At 38.1% G+C, this 27,119-nt stretch overlaps 1 protein-coding gene across 2 annotated transcripts in view; it reads left to right on the top strand.

Moving 5' to 3' along the window:
• The first annotated feature begins 11,819 nt into the window (after positions 1-11,819).
• LOC126371438 (mucin-2) overlaps positions 11,820-27,119 on the top strand; it is a 105,783-nt gene continuing 90,483 nt past the window's right edge. For both annotated transcript variants that reach the window (XM_050016726.1, XM_050016727.1), the window contains exon 1: positions 11,820-11,988. The gene's annotated coding sequence lies outside the window, so the exon portion shown is untranslated. The remainder of the gene's footprint in view (positions 11,989-27,119) is intronic.

The raw sequence follows: 27,119 nt of genomic DNA, 5'->3' as shown, positions 1-27,119 counted from the left end.
GCAGGTTTGAGCTCGGGATCAACGGCTTAATAAAGAATAAATAATAGAAAAAAAGTGTCTATAAACCCTGGTGTAAGGGTTACTATTGATCTACGTAAACCCCTGACATGGTATATGTAACGAATACATACTTACTTAGGTAAATACTAGTCGGGGCTGACTGCTTGACGTGCTCTGCTAAAGACGGATCATTTTACTTTCGGTCAATCAGGTGCACAGCTTGCAACGTCCTTACCAAACTAATAGAAGTGATTTTTGTGATATGTTATCACCGGGATTCGAAACAGGGACTTCCAGATTGAGAGCCCAACGCTCACACACTGGGCCGTGGAAATTGTTAGACACCTAAAATACTTATGACACATTTATCAAGTAATAAAACGCCTGTTTTTCCGAAGGGTGTTTACTCAGCTTTTTTTTTATGTGACTTATTGTAGATTTACTTGGCCGGACAAATGGGGAGCGCTGAAGGCTCTCACCCGGTAAGTTTACTCAGCATTATCGTAGGAAATAATGAATGGGACGATTTTTCTTTCGTTTTGTAAAAACTGCAGGTTTTATTGCTGTGATTCTTGTTTCCGTCGTCGCCGGCTCATAATTGGGACTCCGTTAGCGGTATAAGGGCAGGTACAGTCATGAGCAATATAATGTACCCACTTTAGGACTCTGTCGCACTAACATATTTGACATTTAGTGAGACTTACAGTTCAATTTGTCAAAAAACTTAATGTGACATGGTACCAAAGTGTATACATATTAATGCTCGTGACCGTATATGATTTTTCTTGTATATGATTGTTCTTGGCGATATGATTACCTATCACGTTGATGTAACATAAAGCTCGGTGAGGTGTGGGTACTTTGTTCATCTTGTAATAAATGTAAATGTGTTGTTCGAGCACTTTGACTATTTCGGATATAAATTATATAGTTCCACCCAATGCTATTTAAAAAAAACTGTAAAAACAGAACACTGCCTCTCAAGATACAGGTCTCCTGGTTTGAGAGACAGGGTTACCTTCTGCTTTTAAATAGCCATCAACAAAATTATATTTTATTGTTAATCAAATCAAATCAAATCAAAAATCAAAAGTCATTTATTTCAGACATGATGGTCCATATTACATTAATTAATTACACACTTAAAAAGATAAAATTAAATAAAATTAAAATCAAAAGTTAATGTAACGTTTAATAATATGTAAATTGTTGTTGTTGTGTGAGAAATAAATTTTATTATTTATATTTATTAAAATGATAAAAAATAAATGATGTACCTCTGACTATCCCAATTGAGGTGATCGTGAGTTAATGTATGTAATGTACATGTAAGTGCATGTAATGTAAAATAAAACTTATTTTTTTCTTCTATCGTATGGGTTGTGAGGTGGAATACCAACCCCATCAACCCTGATGTCAGGGTTATTATTGAGCCGCCAAAGGCCCCTGATATTGCTCATGTAACGATTACTCACTTACATCAGTAAGTAGTAACCGGGACCATCGGCTTAACGTGCCCTCCGAAGCACAGATCATCTTACTTTCGGACAATCAGGTGATCAGTCTGTAATATCCTAACCACACTAGGGATCACAAAGTGTTTTTGTGTTATGTCCCCACCGGGATTCGAACCCAGAGCCTCCGAATTGTGAGCCCAACGCTCAACCACTGAACCACGGAAGCCGTTTTTAAATTTCTCTTATTTACTAACTTAGTATTAAAGCCGCCTTTTGTACCAATTGTTTCTCTGTAATTGTTTATGTTATGTATTTCTTTTGTATCCAATAGTTATTGTATTGATGCTGGTCAAAATAATCAACTAGGTACTGCTTCAACTATTTTGTTGACCATCCAATCATCTCTAGCGAGGCACTCCATATCATCTGTTCCTTAAATCAACTTCCTATCAACCATCTGGCTCTAACATTCCTCCAATTTAGCAGACAGGCGTGTAAGTACTTCGATATGTTTACCTAAACGTCGATGCTTACAACCTGTTTACTACGATTATCGGATCGCATACCTACTCGTATGGCTACGTTTACGTACTTGTACGGGGTGTAAGTGGCATTAACAGGTGGATGGAAGTGTACATGAGGATAAAATAATAAAGTTTAATAATTTATCGTTTTCAATTTACATAATATATAAGATATTTATTCAGAAACAATAATAATAAAAAACAGAATGTAAATCCACCACAGGCTTCGTCAAATAAAAAATAATAATTAAATAATTAATAAAATTATTATTATTAATTATTTTATTTTTTTTATTGTAATTTATAATTCACCTATAAAATGAAATAGGATATATTATTTTTTGACGTGTCTTATTGTAGATTTGCCGCAAATGGTATAAACTAAGTACCTATTTGTCCAGTTTAAAAATACGAAAGAGATGGCACTAAATGTAAGTTTACAAAGTAATATTCTCATTCGCTTTTGTGAGCAGCCCCTTGCTTCCGTCACGGGTCTGCATCTATCGGTACTGTTTGACGTATTTAAAAAAAAACCAGTGACCAACCCAGATCCCGTTCGGATGCGGTTTTCGGTTTCCGTTGCCTGCACATTCTATTGGAAAAAATGAATTAGAACCTGCGAAGGTAGCCTCTGGACGAGTAAATTACCTTTTTGGGAATAGAGAAAGTCACGCACGAAAACTCGACAGAGCCCCACAAAAAAAAAACCAGAAATTAAATTGAAAATGTCTTCATCGAACGGGACTTCAACGCGCAGCTCTTGTCAAGCCGGGACGAGCTTTCAAATTCTAAGTCAAAAATATCTTGTTCTATTTTGTGCTAACATGTAATTGGCCATAAGGTTCATCATATCCATCTTTGGACTTCGTATCAACAGTGGCTGCAAGTTGTCTTTGATTACTTGTGGCTCTGCCCACCCCATTAGGGATTACGGGCGTGAGTTTATGTATGTATGTATGTGTGTATGTAATTGGCTCTTATGTTTCGATATGTGTATTTTGTGTATCTATATTGTTTCATGTAGGTGTCAATCAATCAATCAATCAATAATACTTTATTGCACAAGAACAAATATAAAGGACATAAACATACGAATAAAACATAAGCACAATAGGCGGCCTTATTGTTAAACAGCAATTTCTGCCAGGCAACCTTAGGATGAAAGAAGATTATTCTCTCTCCCTCTCTTAGTTTTAAGTTTATCTCTTTCCGAGGCTACTGGAGGAGATTTCTATTAGAAATAAGCTGAGCCGTTTGTCTGCCTTGCGTTAGTCTAACTGTTTTTATATTCTGTTCTGTGTACGGTTACGAGCATTAATATGTATACACTTTGGTTCCATGTCACAGTAACTTTTTTGACAAATTGAACTGTAAGTCTCAGTAAATGTCAAATATGTTAGTGCGACAGAGTCCTAAAGTGGGACTCTGTCGCACATTATATTGCTCATGACTGTACAATAGACTATTAACCAAATAAACTGTGAAGTAAATAAATAAAACTCCAACTTAAAACTCAATACCCTTTTCCCTAATCAGTGTGTAATCAAGCGTTTGGGCTGGCTTGGCAATAAATCTGGTTGTACGTCGAGGTTCTAATTTACATACATTTCAGCTACGTGCCTCGCATCCACCTAGTTTTGAGAGGCACAACTCTATTGGCTGGTAATAGGATGCTATTGATGGTAGCTTCGTGAATTGACAATTAGTCGTCATGTATTATAAAACAGTAAATGTAAATTATCATATAGTTCATGATACGTGAACATAACATCATCATCATCATCACCAGCCCATTAACGTCCCCACTGCTGAGGCACGGGCCTTCCCTATGGATGGATAGGGAGATCGGGCCTTAAACCACCACGCGGGCCCAGTGCGGATTGGTGGTTATTAACGACTGCTAATGCAGCCGGGACCAACGGCTTAACGTGCCTTCCGAAGCACGGAGGAGCTCGAGATGAAAACTTTTTTTTTTTTGTGGTCACCCATCCTATGACCGGCCTCTGCGAAAGTTGCTTTACTTCAACAATCGCAAACCGAGCGCGTTCACCGCTGCGCCACCGAGCTCCTCAACAAACAACAACATAACATAAGATTACGAATATATCCCAATGAGGTAGGCAGTACAATCATCGCTAGCTTAGACGAATTAAGTACCCACAACTCACCGAGCTCTCTGTTAGAGTAACGTGATCTTCTTCTATCGTGTGGGTTGTGAGGTGGATGACCAACCTCATCAACTCTAGTGTCAGGGTTACTATTGAGCCGCCAACGGCCCCTGTCATGGCTCATGTAACGACTACTTACTTAGTAAGTAAGTAGTAACCGGGACCTACGGCTTAACGTGGCTTCCGAAGCACGGATCATCTTACTTTCGGACAATCAGGCGATCAGCCTGTAATATCCTGACCAAACTAGGGACCACAAAGTAATTTTTGTGATATGTCCCCACTGGGAATCGGACCACGGAGGTCGTTAGGAACGTGATAAGTGAACCATATTGCCGTCTATAATGGTCGAGCCAACTGTGTAAGTGGATACTGCACTTAAAAAATAATAAATTAATAACTCATTGGTGCAAATTGAGGAGCTCGGTGGCGCAGCGGTTAATGAGTTCGGCCTGCGATTGTTGAAGTAAAGCAACTTTCGCAAAGGCTGGTCATTGGATGGGTGATGACAAAAAAAAAGGTTTTCATCTCGAGCTCCTCCGTGCTTCGGAAGGCACGTTAAGCCGTTGGTCCCGGCTGCATTAGCAGTCGTTAATAACCATCAATCCGCACTGGGCCCACGTGATGGTTTAAGGCCCGATCTCCCTATCCATCCATAGGGAAGGCCCGTGCCCCAGCAGTGGGGACGTTAATGGGCTGATGATGATGATGATGGTGCAAATTCGGTACCGGGGTTCGAACTGGCGCTCCCTGTGTGAGAGGAAAGCCGGTGTACCACCGGACCATAGTAGCTTATGAAAATGTATTTGTAATTATCGTAATATAGGTCATTGTACCTTTAAATAGATACGTCATTACATTAGGCGGCTCAATTATAAACCTGATACTATAAGTAGGCTTAGTGAACGTATAAGTTGTATGCTCTATACTTAAAACTAATAAAGTATAAAGACATAGCTGTCCGCCCGCGACTTAAAAAAGGACAAAGTTTCAAACAAACTTTCAATCCCTTTTTGAACCCCTTAGGGGTTGGATTTCGCGTCCCGTCTTAGTCAGTACTTACTTAAGTTCCAAAATTTGAGACTCCCAACAGTTCGTTGAAGGTAATAGGATTTCATGATTAATCAGGTTTTCGCGTTTGTACAGTCATGAGCAATATAATGTACCCGCTTTAGGACTCTGTCGCACTCACATATTTGACATTTAGTGACTTACAGTTCAATTTGTCAAAAAGTTAATGTGACATGGTACCAAAGTGTATACATATTAATGCTCGTGACCGTACCCACTTTAGGACTCTGTCGCACTAATATATTTGACATTTAGTGAGACTTACAGTTCAATTTGTCAAAAAAGTTAATGTGACATGGTACCAAAGTGTACTCGTATACATATTAATGCTCGTGACCGTACATAAGACGTAGATTTAACGAATTAACCTTGATAAACAAAACCACGCCTATTTCCCGTTTGTAGGGACCAAGAATGAATACAAAATTCACGGGACCAAGTTGGTTCCAGCGGGTATGATTAATTCACTTCCATTAATCCTGGAGCAATTCCAAGGAATCATTAAGATTTATCATCACAAATTTCGAGTGTTTTCGGAACAATTTTCAGGATCGTCCGTGAGAAGGTTCCGTATGAATAAAAATTGTTTAATTTTGTTTTTTTTTTTGCCGCAGATGGACAAAAGTTTAATTTTCCAGTATTTAAGAACTGTTTGAAAATAAGATATTATTTTATAATATATATAATAATACAAAAGGAGTAGAATTCTTTGCCGTCTTCTGTATTTTCGAATGCATACGAGTAGAACCCGGGTGCTTTCAATGCCAGCGTGAACAGCGCGCTTCTGGGCGAGCTCGCGCCATCTTAGGCCTCGTCAATGCCTTCAGGCAAATCCGGGCCCAAGAGCATCCCATCAATGGAAAAAAATATTGTAAAGACAAAGAATGTTTAATGCTATTACCACCCCAAGCACGTTCAAGACTAAGGGTAGGGTAGCCAGGTTGTCAGACCTAATAGCTGGACCGAGCCGATTTTGCCGAACATTTGGGTAAAAAAGCCTGACAATCAAAATTATTAAGGATTGTGTGATTTAGTTTTAGGTAATATTTATTCGAAAAACGTCATATGTAAAAACAGGCATATTTGATCATTTTGTCTTAATTTCTGTCCCGCACTGCGCCGCGCCGCTCGCAAGAGCTATGAAATCGGAAAATCTAAAAACGTGGAAAAACCGTTTAATTACACTGAACGCGCTTTTAATAAGCCTTTCCTTTCCTCTACACTGACTCCCATAATACAGATTCACTCTAGTTTGGAAGTTCAGAGGTCAGGACCTTGTGAAAAATGTAAACACATTGTGTAATATTTTTTATTATTATGTTTATTAATTTATCTATGTCCGCTTTTAGCTTGATAGGGTTTCCTAGTACACAGGGAACAAAACTGTCTTAACCAGGGACCCTAAAACCAGGACGAGCTTCGTACAAACTAGACCATTAAAGTTGGCACTTGATTCTGTGGAGTCGGCGCAACAATTAGCGGAGGATGATTTCCAATTTTTTCAACATCTTTTTTTTATTTTTTTTTATTTAATTTACATGAAGATTGAGTTGTAATCTGCGGTTATGTCGCACCTGGAAACATAATAGATAATAATAATAATAGATTTTACAAACCCTCATGCCCGAGAAATGCGTTTCGAAGGTATGTGACCAGGCCAGGTCAGACAAGCAGTCGCTTCCGTGAAAAACTGGAGATGTCAAATCTTCAGGTAAGGTAAGCGTGCTGTGAAAAATGGCATAACGGAAGATACCTAATAGGTTTGTTAGGGAACGTTATTGAAAGTCAAGATTCTCTTTTGATTCCTAGTGTAGCGTAATCCAGTCCACCGTCACAAAGTGATCTTATTAACATGACATACCCATTGAATCATACAAAACAAAGAAAAACTATCATGTTCGCGAGACGCTTTTACCTCGCAAGGAGCAAGCATGTCACAAAAGCATTTGTCATCTATTCACATTTTCAGACAACTACTCTCGAATAGCGACTTAGGTCAATACCCTCAAGTACTAGGTTAAAGCTGTCAAGTCAACTCAACTGGTTACATTTGAAGAGTCATTAGCAGCAATGACTGGATCACTTGAATAAGAAATCCCGTGTCCAGGCGAGTCGAGTGCACTTGGCATTGTGTGTCCAGCGGCTCGGCGTTTCCATACAAATGTGAAGTAGTGATGTGAAGTTACGTGTTATGTCACAACTGTTTGAGGAATGTCTCTACTTGTTTTATTGTGTACTTGGATGAAGTATTCAAAAAGCAAACGTATGCTAAAGTACTTACATACTATTTATGCAAATGCGGATTAGTTCGTGGAGGTAGAGTTACGTGTCAAGGAAACGATTGGCACGGCGTCGCGTCGAAGAGTCGTGCGGTAAAATCAAACGTATGGATTTATTTAAAAGCGTTCATGTATCATTTTAAAAATTGAACCATTTTGATGTCATCAGATGTATGTTAAAAATAAGTATTTGTATTTGAGTCGAGTATACTAGTTTTTCGACACCTGAAAAGTGCTTGTATAAATAATTGTTTTTTTTTTACCTTTGATGGGTTTGCTCTTGTCCCCAGACTTGTCCGCAGGCATTGACGAGGACTAAGATGGAGCTCGCTCAGAGATGCCTGTTCACTCTGGCTTTGAAAGCACTCGGGTTATATGCATTCGGAAAGACAGAAGACGGTAGAGAATTCCACTCCCTTTACTTATCGAATTATATATTTCCACTAAAATAGAGCATGTTATTTTATTTACAGCACTTATTAGAAATATATGAACGGAAACTGCTGATTGTTTTAATATAAGTACCTCAGAGTTGTGACAAGACAATGAGTTGACTCAGTCGTCCCCTCACGTATTCACGGTGGTCATTTATGATGTATTCAGGCTAGCCCATTAGGAGAAATTTACTTTCGACTCAAAACGGACAATTGTGGTGCTATGGCCAAATTGGGTCGTCATTCGTCCCTAGGTGTTGCCTCATTTAGAGGTCAATTTTAAATTACGTCAGACAAAACGCTGTGCATGTAGAACAGTGTGTGATATTCCAAATTGGTTGAATCTCAATATACAGAAGAATAATCTGAAACGTATTTAGGTAGAAGTAAGCACGCAAGAAGTAGGCAATAACATTGGTGCTCTTCTAAAAAAGTTTTGTGAGTTTCCTTCTTCTTCTATCGTGAGGGTTGTGAGATGAATTACCAACCTCATCAACCCTGGTGTCAGGGTAACTATTAAGCCGCCAAAGGCCCCTGACATGACTCATATCACGACTTCGTACTTACATCAGTAAGTAATAACCGGGACCAACGGCTTAACGTGCCTTCCGAAGCACGGATCGTCTTACTTTCGGACAGTCAGGTGATCAGCCCGTAATGTCCTAACCAAACTAGGGACCACAAAGTCATTTTTGTCATATGTCTTCACCGGGAATCGAACCCAGGACCTCCGGATCGTGAGCCCAACGCTCAACCACTGGACCACGGAGGCCGGTGTGAGTTTCCTAAGCACCGGTTAGTGCTATTATTTACTTAACACAACTTATTAAACTATAAGTTGAATTTGTTAGCCAATCACAAATACGGTAGTGACATATTATACATCAATGACCATAAATGTTGACGAGCCGTGGTAGACCAGTCGTAAGAACGCTTGTGTCTCATTATGAGGTCGCAGTATCGAATGGGCCTGAACTAATGATTTTAGAATTTGTTTTTGAATTCATGTTTGGATTATAAATGATTATCACGTGCTCAAAAGAAAATATCGTACGGAAACCCACATTTCCGAGAAATGCGTTTCGAAGGTATGTGACCTAATCTGTATTGTGCTGGTTTTCCCTTCGCGGGTTTGAAGGTCAGACAGGCAATCGCTTCTGTAAAAAACTGGACCTGCCAAATCTTCAGGTTAGGTAACTGGACCCCGTGAGAAATGCGATAACGCTAGGGAGACCATAAATATTGGAAGTTAGACAATAATTTCTCAGTATCTGTCTCCAGTGAAGTACTGTGTGTTGTGGAGAGGAATATCCTTTAAAGATCTGATCTACAAAAGGAAGAGCCGAATACAATGCATCGTGTCCGTATTTCTGCTTTGTAACAAATATGATCAACCAATCCCCAATCTATTTGAAACTAACAATATGCATCTTCTGCGTAGCTCCTGTAGAGTGTGCAGTAGAATTTGCCGCTCCATAATTGGCTTGTGCAGCTATGGGAAGTACATCACTTCGCGACAATGAATCGTCCAAAACAGACGTATACTATTAACAAAAGACAGACAGACGCAACTCCAGGAATCATATTCATCTTCCTAGCGTTATCTCTTCTTCACAGGGTTCACAGGTTTGTCAAAGGCTCCACGGTCACATGTCCAAATATATGCAGGTGTAAATCTTTTTTGGGGTTATGTATACGTTTTTACAATAAAATACCAGATAATATTTTAAATTTGTCAGAGAATAAAACAGCTCACAGGAAGCTTACTTTATGTAAAAAAGCTTATTATAAGATTAATGATTACCTAAATGATAAAAATGTCTGGTATTAAATGTGTTCCTATAGTTACTAAATAACTTGTAATGTGCCCTCATTGATTTAAAAGATGTGTTGCTGTTGCAGTTTCTTGTAATTTCTTCTCCTCAGCCATAACACCTTGCGAAATGACGTAAATTCAAAAATGTTACATTGACCTTCAACAAGTTTATCCATGATAATTACGTTGAATAAATGATTCTGATTTCTGATTCTGAAACGCTGCCTCACCTAGTGTTTTGATGGTTGCGTAAGTTTTAAACCTGAATAAGCAATCATCAAATAGGTACAACGCGGATCACTTCTTCGTTCTTATTGGTAGTACTGGTTCACCCCAGAACGAATACGGACAAAAGCTTATCTGTCCGTACAAAACTATCCAAAAAGATCTCCAATAGATAACAGAACATAAATCATGGCGATCAAACAACTGTCAGCGGTGATAGTGATCGGATGAGAAGTGGCAATGGTTCGCGTTCCGGCGCACGCGGCGGAACCAGTTGCGCGGGCGGCGCACTGACCTAATACAATACACTGGACAGGTTCACGGTTAATATTTTTTTTTCCGGCCAAGTAGTTAATGAAAATGTTCACTATTTTGATGTTACCAAAATGTTCAAATGCAGTGGGGCGTTAAAAACAAAAAGTCATTTTCATAAGCACTGCTTATTATAACAAACACATCACACGTATACTCGTACGTCAAATCAACAGTAAACCGCGTCTGAAAAAAAGGTTAATATTTTTGAATAAATTAATTTGATTTTGACAGACCTGTCAAAGTTACAAAATAAGCCTTTAGGTGGTACATGGGAGCCAATCCAACGTATTGTATAGAGGTCAGTGGTGTGTCGTCAATCGGCGCCGGCGCCGGTCGTCGACCCGTCACGTCAACCTCCACGGTATTTGCCCGCGAACTCTATGCAAATGAAGTTAACAACGTTCTTAAACTAATAAAGATGTCATTACTTTTTTTCTATGATTTTTAATCTCGTACTGGTGATGTGGCTAGGTAAGCCCTTGATTAATTTTCTCTAAGGGTTACCAATATTAACTTTCTTTTTGACGACGTTTTGATCTTAGCTGCTCTAAATACGGTTATTTGCGTTAAGTTATTATGTCGGTACCGATAATCCACGTGTTATAGGTACGTACTAACTATACTCTAACTTTCCTAATTAATAAAAAAAATATATCGTCTTAATGTAACAAAATTCATTCATGAAAAATATTACAGCATATTTTGTTTTTTAAATTTAATTTCTTCAATATTACTTTGAATTAATAAGCTCGTTTACAAATAAATTTATTTAATTATTTTCACTTGTAATAAAATAAACTTTAATATTTTATACGCCTCCTGTTTATTGCTCTATCACCGCGTTTACAGCTTGTATGTAAATTGAAATAACTTCTTATTGCAGCGAGTTTACTGCGACAGTTTTATAGCAGTGTGAAATATTTTATTGACACAAAACTTACAAAATCAAGCTTTTATAATCATCCTAGTGGCAAAGAATAGGTACCTGTTAAATATTACAGTTACTTTGATCTAGTATCAAGTAATACTTATTAAAAAATCCCACCAAGAAATGAAGAAAACGATTTTCCTTTGTAGGTATAATTAAATATCTTTTTTTTTGTAATTTCGGAAGGTAAGAGGGAAAGGACTGACCTATTTTTCCCCTAAAAGTAACATGGCTCTGAAATTAGTGATGATGAATTAAATATCTATTTGATTTATACATACCTAGAAGTTTATAAAATAAGAATAAAAAAACATTATCATTACTACTTATAATTCGCCCTAAACAATGCCTTTGTTTACCTGATTAGTCCGAGCCAGTCCAAATTATATACAATCATTATGCGGTCAACGTAATTGCGTATAGCCAAGGATAAGCAAAACCTCAAGTTTGGCCGCAGATAGCGAGTGATAAATCGGGCTGTCTCGCGGGAGGTGAGAGGACATCCGAAAGTGGAGTGATAGCCGGAGGGGCAGAGGTTCAGTGCGCCAGACAGCCACAACACAGCCTCAGTGTGACGTTGCCTTTACGCGAGCCCGCGCGCGTTCTCCCGCCGGACCGACCTCACGCGACGATAACCACGTTCTAAAATCATAATTCAAATTTAAATTTAAAAAAGACTATTACAATCTTTTTCGTCTTCTCTCGTGCAGTTCGATATGTTTTTATTTTTCTGAACTCCGCTAAACAGTTTTGCTGCCAGTGTTTTTACAGGTGAGTTTTATAAATACAGCTTCTTCCCACAGGGTTCTATTTCTGCCTATAGGAATCCTGTCTTTAGTTGCGACTATCCTGTTTGGTTGCATGTTTTTTTTATGTGTAATTTATTCTTTAACAAATTGCCTATTTTTATCCGAGCAAGGAACCAATAAATCGTTGTTTAAATATAGCAGCTTTATATTTTAAATTGTAATAGTTCACGTACTATTTTATTTAATAAGAATCTTTTGGTGATTTTTATTAATTATTTCGTATTCATAGTGTTATTCTCTCCCAATAATCAAGAGGAAGTTTTATTACGAAACGGTGTTGATTACATACGTGCGCAGAAAGGGAATCAAAACTTTTTATTGCTTTCGAGCTTTGAACTGAGACTTGTACCGTGGTATAACTGTAGTATAGTAATAATAACACACTTTAGTAATATTACGTGAGAATGAAGACTCTTTTTGAGCCAGTCGTATACTTGAAAGCCAAAGCCGGAGCTTTGGAGCTTTTGAGCTTTCGCGAAAGTTCATTTACTAGAATGAAATGCGTTAAACGGTTACGGTGGATGTAATTTTGTGAGAAAGTGTGCAAAAGCTCTTATAGATAAAAGTTTAGTACAACAAATACAGGTATCTGTGAGAATGTGGCCAGGTAATACACGCGTTGATGTCTTTTATATTTTGTTTTACGAGTTTCTTTTTAGATTATGGCAATGGGTAGCTTAGGGGTACGACCATTCTGCTAGTTACGAGATTTATTTTACTATTATTTATTTTATATTTATTATGTACGAGTTTTTTTATACAAACTATTTTATTTATTACTTGTCGGTAAAGTGTTATATTGTCAAATACAAAAAGACACTTCACGCTATTGATCGTTTTAGGGGTAGGCAGGACTACAAGTCGCCATTAGACAACTTGCCATTGCAAGTAGACATACACTTCTGTACATATCTGAACAATACACTTGCCGCCTTAAAATAACAAATAAACCAGCGGTGAACGTGTGTTTAAGTAATGACAGCCAAAGTCCGATCAAATTACTTTTTATAGATACGGTGATTGGTGTAAAAGTTGTCAAATTTGGTGGTACTTGGTTCAAGATAAATTATGAAATTCTGATTACTAAATATAGACAGATCTAAAATTAACGAAACCATTTTCTTTTTTCTATTTAACTTATTTATGAATTTTAAGCAAGGAGTTCGGTGGCGCAGCGGTAAACGCGCTCGGTCTGCGATTGTTGACGTTAAGCAACTTTCGCAAAGGCCGGTCATAGGATGGGTGACCACAAAAAAAAATTTTCATCTCGAGCTCCTCCGTGCTTCGGAAGGCATGTTAAGCCGTTGGTCCCGGCTGCATTAGCAGTCGTTAATAACCACCAATCCACACTGGGCCCGCGTGGTGGTTTAAGGCCCGATCTCCCTATCCATCCATAGGGAAGGCCCGTGCCCCAGCAGTGGGGACGTTAATGGGCTGGTGATGATGAAGCAAGAAAAACGTATCAATAAGTCCGACATTTTATCACATTTTTTCTATGACGTCACAGTGTGCGTTTTCATACTAATTCCATAGTAATTTTGTGATTTGACGTTTATTAAAAAGTTAGTTAGTTTTTTTAATGTGACTTATTGTAGATTTGCCGCAGATGGCATTAACTAATTGGCCGGACAAATGGGGAGCGCTGAAGGCTCTCACCCAGTGGCTTGACTAGTTGGAAACTAGCCTATTATGATGAACCTTATGTTGAAAAGGTTACTAGCCCATTGCTCACGTATAGGACCCTATCTCACTAGGACACCATGGTGGAGCCACCACGGTTGTACCACCATAAAATGTATGCAGTTGTATAAATGATGAATATCATGGGTGTGCAACCAATTGTTGCCGACAACTGGATCGCGAATAATTCCGCGCTAGACACCAGAGTATAGATAATGCATCTTTATGGACTAGACATGCGCAACGAGATAATATTTTGTCACGGTCATTTTATCGATTCTGACGATATAATTATGTCGTTTTTGTTGTATTTTTTCGTGCAAGTTAAATGTAAGCAAGACGTGCTAACAAACAATTTTTACTTGAGTACCATCGTACTTCGACATTCAATGACACTTAATTCATTTATTACCTACAGATAAATTTTCCATACAAAAAAACAATACGAATTAAAATAAGCAAAAATAATAAACAGCCAAGTAATAGTTAGATAAGGTATTAGTTTATTATTGTGTAATAGTTAATTATTATAAGCTTTTTTTTACGTGACTTATTGTAGATTTGCCGCTATAGTAGGGGAGCCCAGAGGGCTAAATGCGTTTTTACTCGAGCACTTTGAAGACCTATTGGATCGCAAAAAAAATATGCTAAAGAAAAAAAAAGTTTATGTGATGTATACCTGTTTAGTGGTGGGGGAAGCGTGTATAAATTTTCAAAAATGTAAAAAAAAAACAGTTACTTACAAAAAAAACTTCAAGCGCGTCAGTGTTCAATAACGTGAACGGTCTACGATTCTCTTCTAATACTAAACTGCTGAGCTCGAGTCACATACGAAATCCCCGCTTGGGCTCCTGTACTACTACTTGGCCGGACAAATGGCGCTGAAGGCTCTCACCCGGCCCGGACAGACCGACGGATTAAATGGATCTCGCTCATTATTATAAGCAGCCAGTGGCCCCGATTCCTGGAGACACCGCCTAATTTTATTTTAAGTTATATCCGTCATTTTCATATCCGTCGAAAAGGAAAGGGACGGATGATTCACAGCTCTTAATTTTAGAAAGAATGAGTAAATGAATGTGTCGGGTTATTGACTGATGTAAAATTTTTAGACGGTTGGTTTAGATTTGTGCTTAAAATTGACGTGTGTTCCATAAATTTTATGCTTGTCGATTACCCGTCCCTTTCCTTTTCGGCGGATAAGAAAATGACAGATATAACTTAAAATAAAATTAGATGGTATTTACAGGAATTAGCACCAGTGTCCTTTCTATTAAATTCTTTAACAACGGAAACATTGCTACTTAGGGAAAAATTCCGCTTTGTTACGGCCGGGAAAGTTCCCAAGTGGGAAAATTCCTGGGAACGGCACATGACTGGTCCTCAAATTATGCAACATATTATTTCTGCGCGCGCCATTCGCTCACTACCCCTAGACTAGACCATCCCGGCTTTATTACCGTGCCGAAGTAACATTTTAATAATCCATTAAAATATTGCGTTGTGGCTCCAGGGAATTTACGACTCTATAGTTGCGTGATAGATGGTTGTACCTTCCTCACCTTTTGAATAGGTAATAAACACATGATGGAGTACCACTGGAGAAGGTTTAGCTTAAAGGGTAGGTAATACGTCGACTTACGTTATATCTATTTGGTTATAAACTAAAGGCCGTAACGAGGCTGTCCGCAGTTATTAATACTCGCAAGTTCGTTATTTTACGAATGATATGGATGTGAAGTCTTAGATGATTCTCATACGACGCAGATTTTGTAGCGGTGCACGCGGAGAGACGGTGTGTTCGTGTGTTAGGCATCAGCAGATTACATCTAAGTTAACTTATAACAATAAGTATCGGCCTCCGTGGTCCAGTGGTTGAGCGTTGGGCTTACAATCCGCAGGTCCCGGGTTCGAATCCCGGTGGGGACATATCACAAAAATCACTTTGTGATCCCTAGTTTGGTTAGGATATTACAGGCTGATCACCTGATTGTCCAAGAGTAAGACGATTTTACGTAAATAGTCGTTACACGAGCCATGTCAGGGGCCTTTGGCGGCTCAATAATAACCCTGACACCAGGGATGATGAGGTTGGTAATTCACCTCACAACCCACACGATAGACGAAGAAGACAATAAGTATAACAATATTTAATGTTTTTTTAAAGAACTTCTATGGCCTATGTCTGAATCTGTGCAAAAGGCTTCTTTGTTAAGTTTTTATTATATAAGCCTTTCCGACATTATTGTATTCTAATGAATACCCGTCGGTAAAGTTGCCGATAAGGTGTGAATTTACAAAGCAGGAAATCAATATTGACAGCTTATTAATCTAGAAGATGCATCTTTACGAAAGCATACATATCTAATTGACAATATCTAGAATCGAATATTCAATAATGTGTTAATTAAAACTTCCTGTGGCATCGACTACTCCATTACTAATCCTAGTTAACGGCCTCCGTGGTCCAATGGTTGAGCGTTGGGCTCACGATCCGGTGGTCCCGGGATTGAACCTCGGTGGGGCCCACAAAAATCTCTTTGTGATCCCTAGTTTGGTTATGACTTTACAGACTGATCATCTGATTGTCTGAAAGTAAGATACACGCTTTAAGCGGTTTGTCCCGGTTACTACTTACTAATGTAAGTACGTAGTAGTTACATGAGCCATGTCAGGGGCCTTTGACGGCTCAATAATAACCTGACCGGGGTTGATGAGGTTTGTAATCCACCTCACAACCCACGCGATAGAAGGACTCATTTACCGGGTGAGAGCCTTCTGACTAATTTGGCTATGCAGCCCGAGTACAAATTACGTTCTCACGTTAAAAAAAAACTAGTACTGATGTAGTTATAAAGTAAGTATTTGCTCTTGATAGCATAGAAGAGGTGAAATTGAATATTACCAATACTTCCCCTTCAAAGAAGTGGTGAAATTTTATATGGGACCTTTCCAATTTTCAAGGTAAAAACTAAAAATTGGTTCATTATGAAAGGGGAACCGTGTTACCTTGAATTTAACGCGAGCGAAGCCACGGGCAAAAGCTACTAGATAAAATTAACTAACGCCGCGCACTCTTAACTCTACAGTGACAGATTACCACTAAGTAGTTAATCGTTTTAACTTTCGTTACGATTTATTGTTACATCAGAATGGCTATTTTTATGACCCCATCACTATAAAATTGTAATCACGTTAAAAAAAGATTGCAAGCAAACACGTTACACCAAATTTTACGAGCTCGCAAAACTCGCAATACTGTAAAATTACGGGTCGGTGGTCATAATTTACACGCCGGAAATCACCTGGGTATAACGTGGGTAAAATATAAAATGTATTTATTACTTTGATATACTAATTTAAAAAAATCGCGAGTATGCACTTTTATGTGGTTAATGATCCATTTTAAATATCATCAAGTTTTATTTCAGAAGAGGAGTGATATTTCCACCTTTCTTACCAGATATCCAAATAGATTAGTAGCACCTCTCGGTACGACAACGTGCTATCAGATGAACTGTTTGTTTATGTGTACAAAAATCTTTAATAAACTGCCAGAAAGTATCAGAGACCTGCCCATAAGAGTGTTTAGACGATCTTTGTTTAAGCTACTGAGCGAGAACCCCTTTTATAGTATGTCATTGAATTTCTTGATCACAAAATGTAATAATTAATTGTATATAAAACTGCATGGCTCTTTTCTTTATTAATGTATGTTATTTAAATTTAATTCAATGTTAAATTGTATAATAATTTGTATTATGTATTTATATTGTTTTATATTATGATGTAAGTGCTGATTGTAATTGTAAATGTTGCAAGACCTCTCTGTATTTGCATACCAATATTGTTTTGGTTAAATGTGTGAAACTTTAATTTAATCATATATAACAACCAATGTACCACATTTACTGCAAATAAATGATTTGATTTGATTTGTGAATTATTATTATTCGACGTCAGTTAACGTGTCTTGAGCCGTGGTAGCCCGGTTGGTAGAACGCTTGCCTCTCACTTTGAGGTAGCAGGTGCGAGTCCAGCACAGGCCTAAACCAATGACTGTCGACTTTGTTTTCCAATTCATGTTTGGATCATAAATGTCACGTGCTCAGCGGTGAAGGAAAACATCGCGAGGAAACCCGCATTCCTGGGTTCATTTTCGGAGGTATATGACCTAACCTGTATTGGGCTGGTTTTGCCTTTGCGGGTTGGAAGGTTAGACAGGCAGTTGCTTCTGTAAAAAACCGGACCTGTCAAATCTTCAGGTTAATAAGCGGACTCTGTGAAAAACGGGATAATGCTAGGGGGATGATGATATAACAATGACCCATGGCAACTTTACTTAAGGTTATAAACCCATTGAAAAGTGCATCAGTAGCTTCCCAGAGTACCTCAGAATCAAGGGGAAAAAAACCTGTGAGTACCTTTCGGTGAGTTGGTATTTTATTCAGCTATTCCAGACGCAAAGTGGAGTCTAAGCACTAACTGGAAGATAGGCATAAGAATAAAATTCCCATTTTCTGCAGTAGTTCACCCAGTAAGAGACACTCGTAAAGATAAGTGGTTCAAGTTCTGAACTTCAAAACACAGCGTGTTCTCTATATAAAGGTGATTTTTAAACCGGTAATGGACTAATGGTCTTCACGTATTGAATATTGGATTTGCCTTAATCTTCTTCTATCGTGTGGGTTGTGAGGGTGATTACCAACCCCATCAACCTTGGTGTAAGGGTTATTATCGAGCCGCCGAAGGCCCCTGTCATGCCTCATGTAACGACTACTAATTTACATCAGTAAGTAGTAACCGGGACCAACGGCTTAACGTGCCTTCCGAAGCACGGTTCATCTTAATTTCGGACAATCAGGTGATCAGTCTGTAATGTCCTATAACCAAACAAAGTGATTTTCGTCATGTGTCCTCTGGATCGTGCGCCCAACGCCCAACCACTGGACCACGGAGGCCGGTCATTTGCCTTAATAAAAATGGTATTTATATTTTTAAATAATTTTATCTGTAATAGAATAAGGAATAATACTACGTATAAAACTGCAACTCTCCGCTTCCCACGAGTAGCTGAGCTAGGTTTACCTCACCCCCCTCGGCCTTACTTTAGTCTTCAATCGTATGGCGTCAGACATCACAAACACAGATGAACGTGTACGATAACGAATTGACGTTTCATTGAAGTGTAGTGTCTGTGTAAAACGAGGTGTTTTGTATGAAGTTTCTGGGCTGTGTCTATAGGTAAAAGTAAAATGATCCGTGCTTCGGAAGGCACGTTAGGTTACTATTTACTGCTGTAAGTGAGTAATCGTTACATGAGCCATGTCAGGGGCCTTTGGCGGCTCAATCATAACTCTTGGGTTGATGAGACTGGTATTCTTACAACCCACACGATACGAAGAAGAGCGTAAAGCGCTGGCGTATTATGAGTTCGTCGGCTCTCTGCACTATGTAAACTATACGGGCACAAAACTGTCGAGGGTGGAGGCTTTAGGCAGCTTAACCTTAAAATGCGGTGGATATTTTATGAGAGACTGTCTGGTGTTTCTGCCAGTCTGATTTTAGGCATTTGGATTGCTCAGGTATATTGCATCGTTTGTTGACTCGAGCTAATTGAGTAACGTACTTATTTTGTCCTGAGTGTATAGGAGTATTGTGAGCATAGGTTCCTTATAAAATAAAGTATTATACAGGATGTTAGTAACATCGTAACGAAAACTTTGAGGGATACACGTTTTTTTTTTGTTATTCACAAATAGTCCGCATACTTATGTTTAGCTTTCCACTTTGTAAATTGCGGAATGCTCGTTCCACCCCTCATTTTAGGGAAGTGGGGAGTTAGAAAGAGACAAAAAGCAGCCTATGTCACTCTCCATCCGTTCAACTAACTCCACTTAAATATAACGTTAATTCGTCGCTACGTCTTGCCGTGAAAGACGGACAACAAACAGACAGACACACACATTCACTTTCGCATTTATAATATTAGTATTCCGATGTGGTAGTAGTTTTACAGCTATTTACATAATATATGTAATTTAATTTTTGACGTTCAAAAATCGCTGACAATGTAAGCCAATTTTGAAAAAAATAATTTTTTTTATATATAGATGCACTTTATATACACTACTATTAACAGTAACTGTTTGTTGACATTTAATAACGAATCAACCTGTTAAAAATAAATAAACTAGCAACATGTTTTTATTTGTTTCTTCCGTTAACTAGATTCATATTGACCTATTATTCACAGAACAGACTTAGTGACGTGGCGTTCCCGGGAATGTTCCCGTTGTAAAAAAATAATAATAGCAAGGACACCGGAGGAACACTGGCCGGTTTTTATTTTTCAAATTGTTCTTTTTGTACTCTGGTCTTATCTGCCTAAAGGTTAGGTGGTAAAAATCTTTTTACATATTATAAGTTGTGCGCAAAAAAAAAGAAGAAAAAAAAGAGAAGGTGCAGGTCGTGTCGTATCGGGAGGTGAAGGTTTTGGCGGGAAGAAGAGAGGAATGGCAATTACTCCACCGACAAGAGCGCAGCTCTTAAATAGAGAGAGAGAGAGAGAGAGAGAGAGAGAGAGAGAGAGAGAGAGAGAGAGAGAAGTTGTGGGCCTTTTTACTGCACACCACTGCAGGACACCCCGTATCCAGAAGTTGTAAAACTTTCGATGTCCACGTCCTACAGTTAACTCCATTGCTTTACTTTCGCAGGCATTAAATGCGGTCGTATCTCCTTTTACGCGTTACGGAAAGTGAAAGATCCATCCGCTTTCAGCGCAAAGTGCACAAAAACCTACTTTTTGTAGGTTGCCGGTTAAAAGGGATATGTGGGTTGACCTCTTTTTTGACGCTTTTGCTTTTTTGACGCGTTCATTTTTGGTGACATCGTGTGCTGAATTTTAAGTCGACGTGCTGTTTTGTTTGAGAAAGGTTTTTTAAGAACCCTCGCATTTTTAAGAACCGTCTTTGAGGTGTAAAACTGCTTGATAACTGTGCAATTGAGACGTTACGTCACCGAATGAGCGATATGATATTTATCTATATTTTTTGCATGTAATTGGGTAGTTTCCTAGATCAAAGATAAATTATGAAATTCTGATTACTAAATAAAGACAGATCTAAAGGTAACTAGCCAAATCAGTTAATTTTTACCAAACGTCAAAACACGAAATTACTAAGGATTTCGTGTGAAAAAGCACACTCTGACGTCATAGAAAACCGTGATAAAATGTCGAACTTACGTACACGTAAAGGAAAACATCGTGAGAAAACTCACATACCCGAGAAATGCGTTTCGGAGGTATGTGATCTAACCTGTATTGCGCTAATTTTCCCTTCACGGGTTTGAATGCCAGACAGGCAGTGGCTTCTGTGAAAAACCGAACCTGTCAAATCTTTAGGTTAGGTAAGCGGACCCTGTGGAAACGCGATAACGCTAGGGAGATGACGATGTTTACGTATGCCATCATAAAAAAATGAATAACCTCACGTAAAAGATGTAAATAAACACACAAATGGGTACAATTCTGTGTTAACAGTATTCTGGGAACGTTCATATTGGAACTTTATTACCGCAATCAACTAGGGTCATCGACCTGCACTTCGGTATTCACATATTTAAGTACGAATTATTACGAATATAATACTTATTTTATCGTTTTGGCTATATATATGTTATGTAGGTGCTTTTTATTTAAAAAAGACTTTTCGAAAGTCTTTCGTTATAAGACAGTATACTTGATATAAATATGGTAGGTACTGTTCATTTATGCGTTTTAGGTATAACAACTGTGATAAAACTTGGCAAAACTTGTCTGGTTTCGTTCGGGAAAATTTTGACCTAAGAAAAAACAAAACACCTTATCTGAGGTTCCAAAGTTAAAAGTAAATACGCACCTAACTGTAAGACAGGTATAGAAAACTTTTGAAACGACTGCAGTTGCACCCGAGACGGAACAAAAAGATGTTTGAAAACTCCACGCATGTGAAGACATATTTGAAGAAGGTATTTTGGCAAAATAGTTAGTATGTAACTAGATGCAAAAAATCCTCGTATCTCTATGGGATCGGTAGTACTACACGAAATTAATAAGGTACCTAAACCACGGCTATCTCTGCTACTCAAAATAATTATCTATTAAAACTTTTCATACAACAATTCTGAAGTAAATACGAATAACAGTTATTTTTTACTAAACGACAAAACACGAAATTTCTATAGAATTTGTATGAATAAGCACATTGTGACGTCATAGAAAACGTGATAAAATGTCGGACTTATTGTTACATTTTTCTTGATTAACATTCATAAAAAAGTTAAATGCGAAAAGGAAATGTTTTTAAAGAAAGAAGAAGTTTTTTGTTGAAAAGTTTTAGATCTGTCTCTATTTATTAATCAGAATTTCACAATTTATCTCGAACCTAGTACACGACCCAATTAAATATCCGAAATTACAACGGACGATGCGTTTTCTGTTCTGAGGAAAAACCTCTATCTGAAGCAACCTTATTACCTATTCCGAGCGCATGTACATACATAAGTGTTAAGAAAGTATTCAAAGTAAAAACAATAAAATACAATACCTAGTACCTACTTAAGATAGAAACGGCACGGAAGTCTATACCAAACGTAGTAAATATACAATTAGAAAGACCTTAACAATGGGCTACTTTCTAAAAGCGCTAGGCTACAGAAACGTATAGTCACGAATATTAGTACCATGTCACATTAACTTTTTTTTAAAATTGAACTGTAAATCTCACTAAATCTCAAATATCTGAATTCGACAGGGGTTTAGTGGGTACATGATACAGCTCATGACTGTACAGCACATAGGTACTCTTTCTTAGAATTTAAAGCTGGGTTTATGAACACATTTTATGTACATACTAGCGCAGGCAGGCAGGCAGGCTAGTATAGCGTAGTCGCAAGTGTAGATAAAAAAAAGTAATATCTACCTACCTACTATGTAGTAGGTACGTATAGAAACATAGACGGCGTTTAGTCATTTTAAAGATTTTGAAAAAGGAATGAACACAAGACAAACACAAAAATATTCAACTAATTCCCAGCTAAATATTTGCTTAGAAAATCAGCAGTTTTTACTGCGCAGAGCGGCGAGTCACGAAATCTCTGTAACCTAATAAGGCTGGTTGCTTCATCTCATTGTTTTGAGCAATTTTCTTTCTCATAATAAAATATGGCGAAGTATTACTGCATTCTGCATTGCAGGTCATAGGGAAAATGGGGCGGCGGTCGGTTATGAACTGGGATTACGACGTCGGTTTGCGGATGGCCACGTCAATATGCTAGAAAGTATTGATGCGGAATCTTTAATGTGACGGATAATGGTAGTGGTTTTGAAGAAAAATTTGGCCGTAAACTGAGACTATACACATAAATAGCCTATAAACGTCCCACAGCTAGTAAGAAACTTGTTAGTAATTGGTTCAAGATAAATTATGAAATTCTAATTACTAAATAAAGACATCTAAAACTAACGAAAAGCATTTTCTTTTCCCATTTAACTTATTTACGAATTTTAATCAAGAATTATTACGTTTGTAATAATAATTCCGACATTTTATCACGTTTTCTATGACGTCACAGTGTGCTTTTTCACACAAATTCCATAGTAATTTCGTGTTTTGACGTTTAGTAAAAAGTACCCGATTTGACTAGTTGGAAACTACCCTATTATAATAGCATGTGTGTGATTTGAAAATTACAATGATTACCAATTATGAATAGTAAAAAGTAGGCATTGTTATACCTATTATAACAGATTAAGCACAGAGTTCCCACCCAATAATAAAGGACGTAAAAATTTGTGATCACGCATGATTTTTTATTTACCCATTGTAGTGAGGTCCCGAGCCACTGCTAGACCACACACTTCCACCAACCCCCAAGAACAGCGTGTTGGTGTACGCTCCATACCCCCTCCGGTTCATTGAGGGGTGGCTTGTTCCCAGCAGTGGGATGTATGATAGCGCAACAGCGAATTATTGACACGTGCGGCTAGCAAACACCAACACCTGCACTTGTTTACATACGTGCAAGGTACGGTAGTGGGGACAACCCTTTTAAGACGGCGAGCCGCACGTAAGTACCATTCTTGTGTCGAACTCCGTACAGAGAACATCTAATAAAAGTAATCCGTGACAGTGAACCCATCGTTTAGCTGGCGCTTTGCGTCCTCCACAAAGGTCCCTGTTACCTTGGGATTAGAGTACTCTACTAGTGTATATAGGCGAATTTTTCAATCTATTTCATCCCTTCACCTTCATTGTCGATGAATACTTTCAAATATAATCTTCTCAAACGACGCCCTGACCCGAGGTTTGCGTCGAACTGGGCACCCTCAGGCCTGTTGTCTTATTTTTTATACCAAGGAGAGACCTCATCGCTCTTCATTTGGCTTAGTAGGCTTATGCCATTTAAGGCGATTCTCACACTGCCCCGCAAGATGCAGGGTAGCGCGTGGATGCGTGTTCTTCCGTTGCTTGTATGTATCTCCGTTTGTATAGAAAACGCGCACAGTCTAACACACAGAAAATGCATCCGCATGAACGCGCGTGGATGCGGAAGAACACGCATCATGCGGGGCAGTGTGAGAATCGCCTAAGACATAAACAGTCACGTCAACAAAAAATGTCTTCTTAGTCTACCCGGACTGGAGCAGCCTGGTAGAGTGTGCTCCGTACTCCCTCTGCTTGATTGAGGGGAGGCCTGTGCCCAGTAGTGGGACGTATGTAGGCTGCTTATGATGGTTTATGAATATCAGAAGTGTCTGCGGATCTGCCCACCCCATAACAGATAAGGGACACGAGCTTCTGTACATGTGTATGTTTAGTTAAATACTAGCTCCAATTCCGAATGTGACCTTATTCCTGACCTGCCGTAATGGTTCTGTGGTTAGGTCAGGTTGCTCGGTTAGGATGCAAGTACGTTTGAAACGAAAATTAATTACTTTTCAAAGTTCCTAACCTACTTTGCGACCTAGCATAACGTCAGCCTAGAAATAAGCTTAATATTGTGTTATTAATTTACTTGTTTACATAGTCCTATTCAGCTTACTAATAAAAAATAAAAGCGGTCAACGAGTGCATACATAAGTACTTAACAGATAAGCGAAGTTCAATCCAATTATTTGATAATCCGGGACTTTACACGCTACGTTGCTTAAAACAATATAGAGGGCGTTGTTAAGATTTTCCTTGGATAACAGACATGCATTATGTCTTACGTTCCCCAAAAATAATATAGATGGCGCTGTCTAGATTTAACGTGATAATTACCTATTATCTCATTATTCGGGTACATAATTATTCAAAAAATCAACGTAATGACAGAAGTATATATAAACGTTGCTTGATATTTGGATCACATTACGTATGTATAAAATTGATTGAATTTGAGGAGCTCGGTGGCGCAGCGGTTAACGCGCTCGGTCTGCGATTGTTGAAGTAAAGCAACTTTCGCAGAGGCCGGTCATAGGATGGGTGACCACAAAAAAAAAAGTTTTCATCTCGAGCTCCTCCGTGCTTCGGAAGGCACGTTAAGCCGTTGGTCCCGGCTGCATTAGCAGTCGTTAATAACCATCAATCCGCACTGGGCCCGCGTGATGGTTTAAGGCCCGATCTCCCTATCCATCCATAGGGAAGGCCCGTGCCTCAGCAGTGGGGACGTTAATGGGCTGATGATGTACGAAATGGAGATTATCACATCACAAATTATGTTGTCCATTCCATCAATCCTTAAGTAAAATTTTACGATGTAACCGGGAAGACAAATAGCTATAAGTATACGTTCTATGTTTTTTGTTCATTGTCAATCTTGATAGAAGAAAAAGAAACTTCTCCATAACGCTCTTCAATTATAGAACTGTCGAAACTTTAAATCAAAGCGGAAACAACTCGTCAATAGTTCTAGAACCTACCGGAACTAACTTCACGAGTTTTCGGATCCATTCCGTTTAGTTCTGATAGCCTCGAAATTTTAGAACTATTAGGTTTGAACGCTATTCCTGTTGGGGCACTAGGGAATATTGAATTTGTTATGACAAGTTTCCAAGTTTATTTGCGTACGTAAATGGCAGTTTTGGCGGTTTTAGGCTTGAATTTGGAACGAACTTTCTCGTGGTCAATAATATTTCTCCGTAGAACGAAGTGAAATTAACCTTTCAGAATTACAAATTCAAAAATATCTTTATTCAGTTCGTAATTTTTTACATAACGAACGTCTTATCCGCCTAAAAATACTGCAGCTTCTCACAGCATTTTTAAAATACTGTTATACAATTTAGTAATTTGGCTGTCTAATATTAGTTCCCAAAAAGCAAATCCCATGCATTAATATCTTCTAGATAATGACTAATCTTATAATAATCTTTTTACAAAGTTTCTGTTTAATTACTGTCTCAAAACTGTTCAAAGGTAAATTCTGAATATCGATAGGAATCTTATTGTAAAATTGTATACATTGCTCTTTAAAAGATTTTACATAGTCGACTCATAAGGCAAGTTTATGCTTATTCCGGGTATAACAATGAACAATAGTGATGTAGAGCATAATTAGAAAGCTTCAATAAAAAAACTACTTATTATATTTTTAAAACGTACTAAAATAAAAATTAAACGAACATCTCTGTTTAGTACAGCTGCGCTCACATTTTAAACCAAAACAAAAGTACAGTCGTTGAGAGAAAACCATTAAAGCAACCATTTCATTACGAACATAGAGTTGATGTGAGAGTATACTGGATACTATCATTGTTGTTTGTTCGAGTTTAGCGATTCCAGTTAAATTGCGAACAGCAAAACAACCGTAAAGCGGTCAGGCGGGTTTTGACTGAGGATAGACGGAGGAAGATTCCTTTTTTTTCTTGGTTTGAACAAGTGTGTACTAGGAGAAGCGGTGAGAAAAGTGACCGAACAATTGACTGTAGAGGCTATTTGTGGACAGTTATTTTTAGAAAAAAACAGCTTTCTTTTGTCGGTTGTTGTTGTTGGACAAGAGCCTAGCATGGAATTATTATCAGACTCTCACACTTGTCATCAGGAACCATGTCATGTGAGACTATTGTGATAATAAGATCTAATAGGTACGTTAAAATATTACCATTGGATATTCTAATGAACATTATATTAGTAAACTATCCCTCACACAGAAAAGGCCATAACAAAGTGTAATGTATCTGCCTAAATTATTTCCATCATTAATTTCTGACGAATCTTCGAAAGAGATGAAATAATTCCGAATGACAAAGGTAACGGTAAAGTAAATATTTGGAATTCGAACGCCTCTAATTGGTTAGAATGCTAAGACGTAACAAAATTCGAATTGATTTAAATTTCGAATGTACAGTTGACGTTAAAAGTTACTACCTCTAACTTGTAACTAATA

The sequence above is a fragment of the Pectinophora gossypiella genome, chromosome 12 (genome assembly GCF_024362695.1).
Source record: "Pectinophora gossypiella chromosome 12, ilPecGoss1.1, whole genome shotgun sequence".
NCBI classification, from domain to species: Eukaryota; Metazoa; Arthropoda; class Insecta; order Lepidoptera; family Gelechiidae; genus Pectinophora; species Pectinophora gossypiella.
This window is presented reverse-complemented; position numbering and strand designations above follow the sequence as displayed.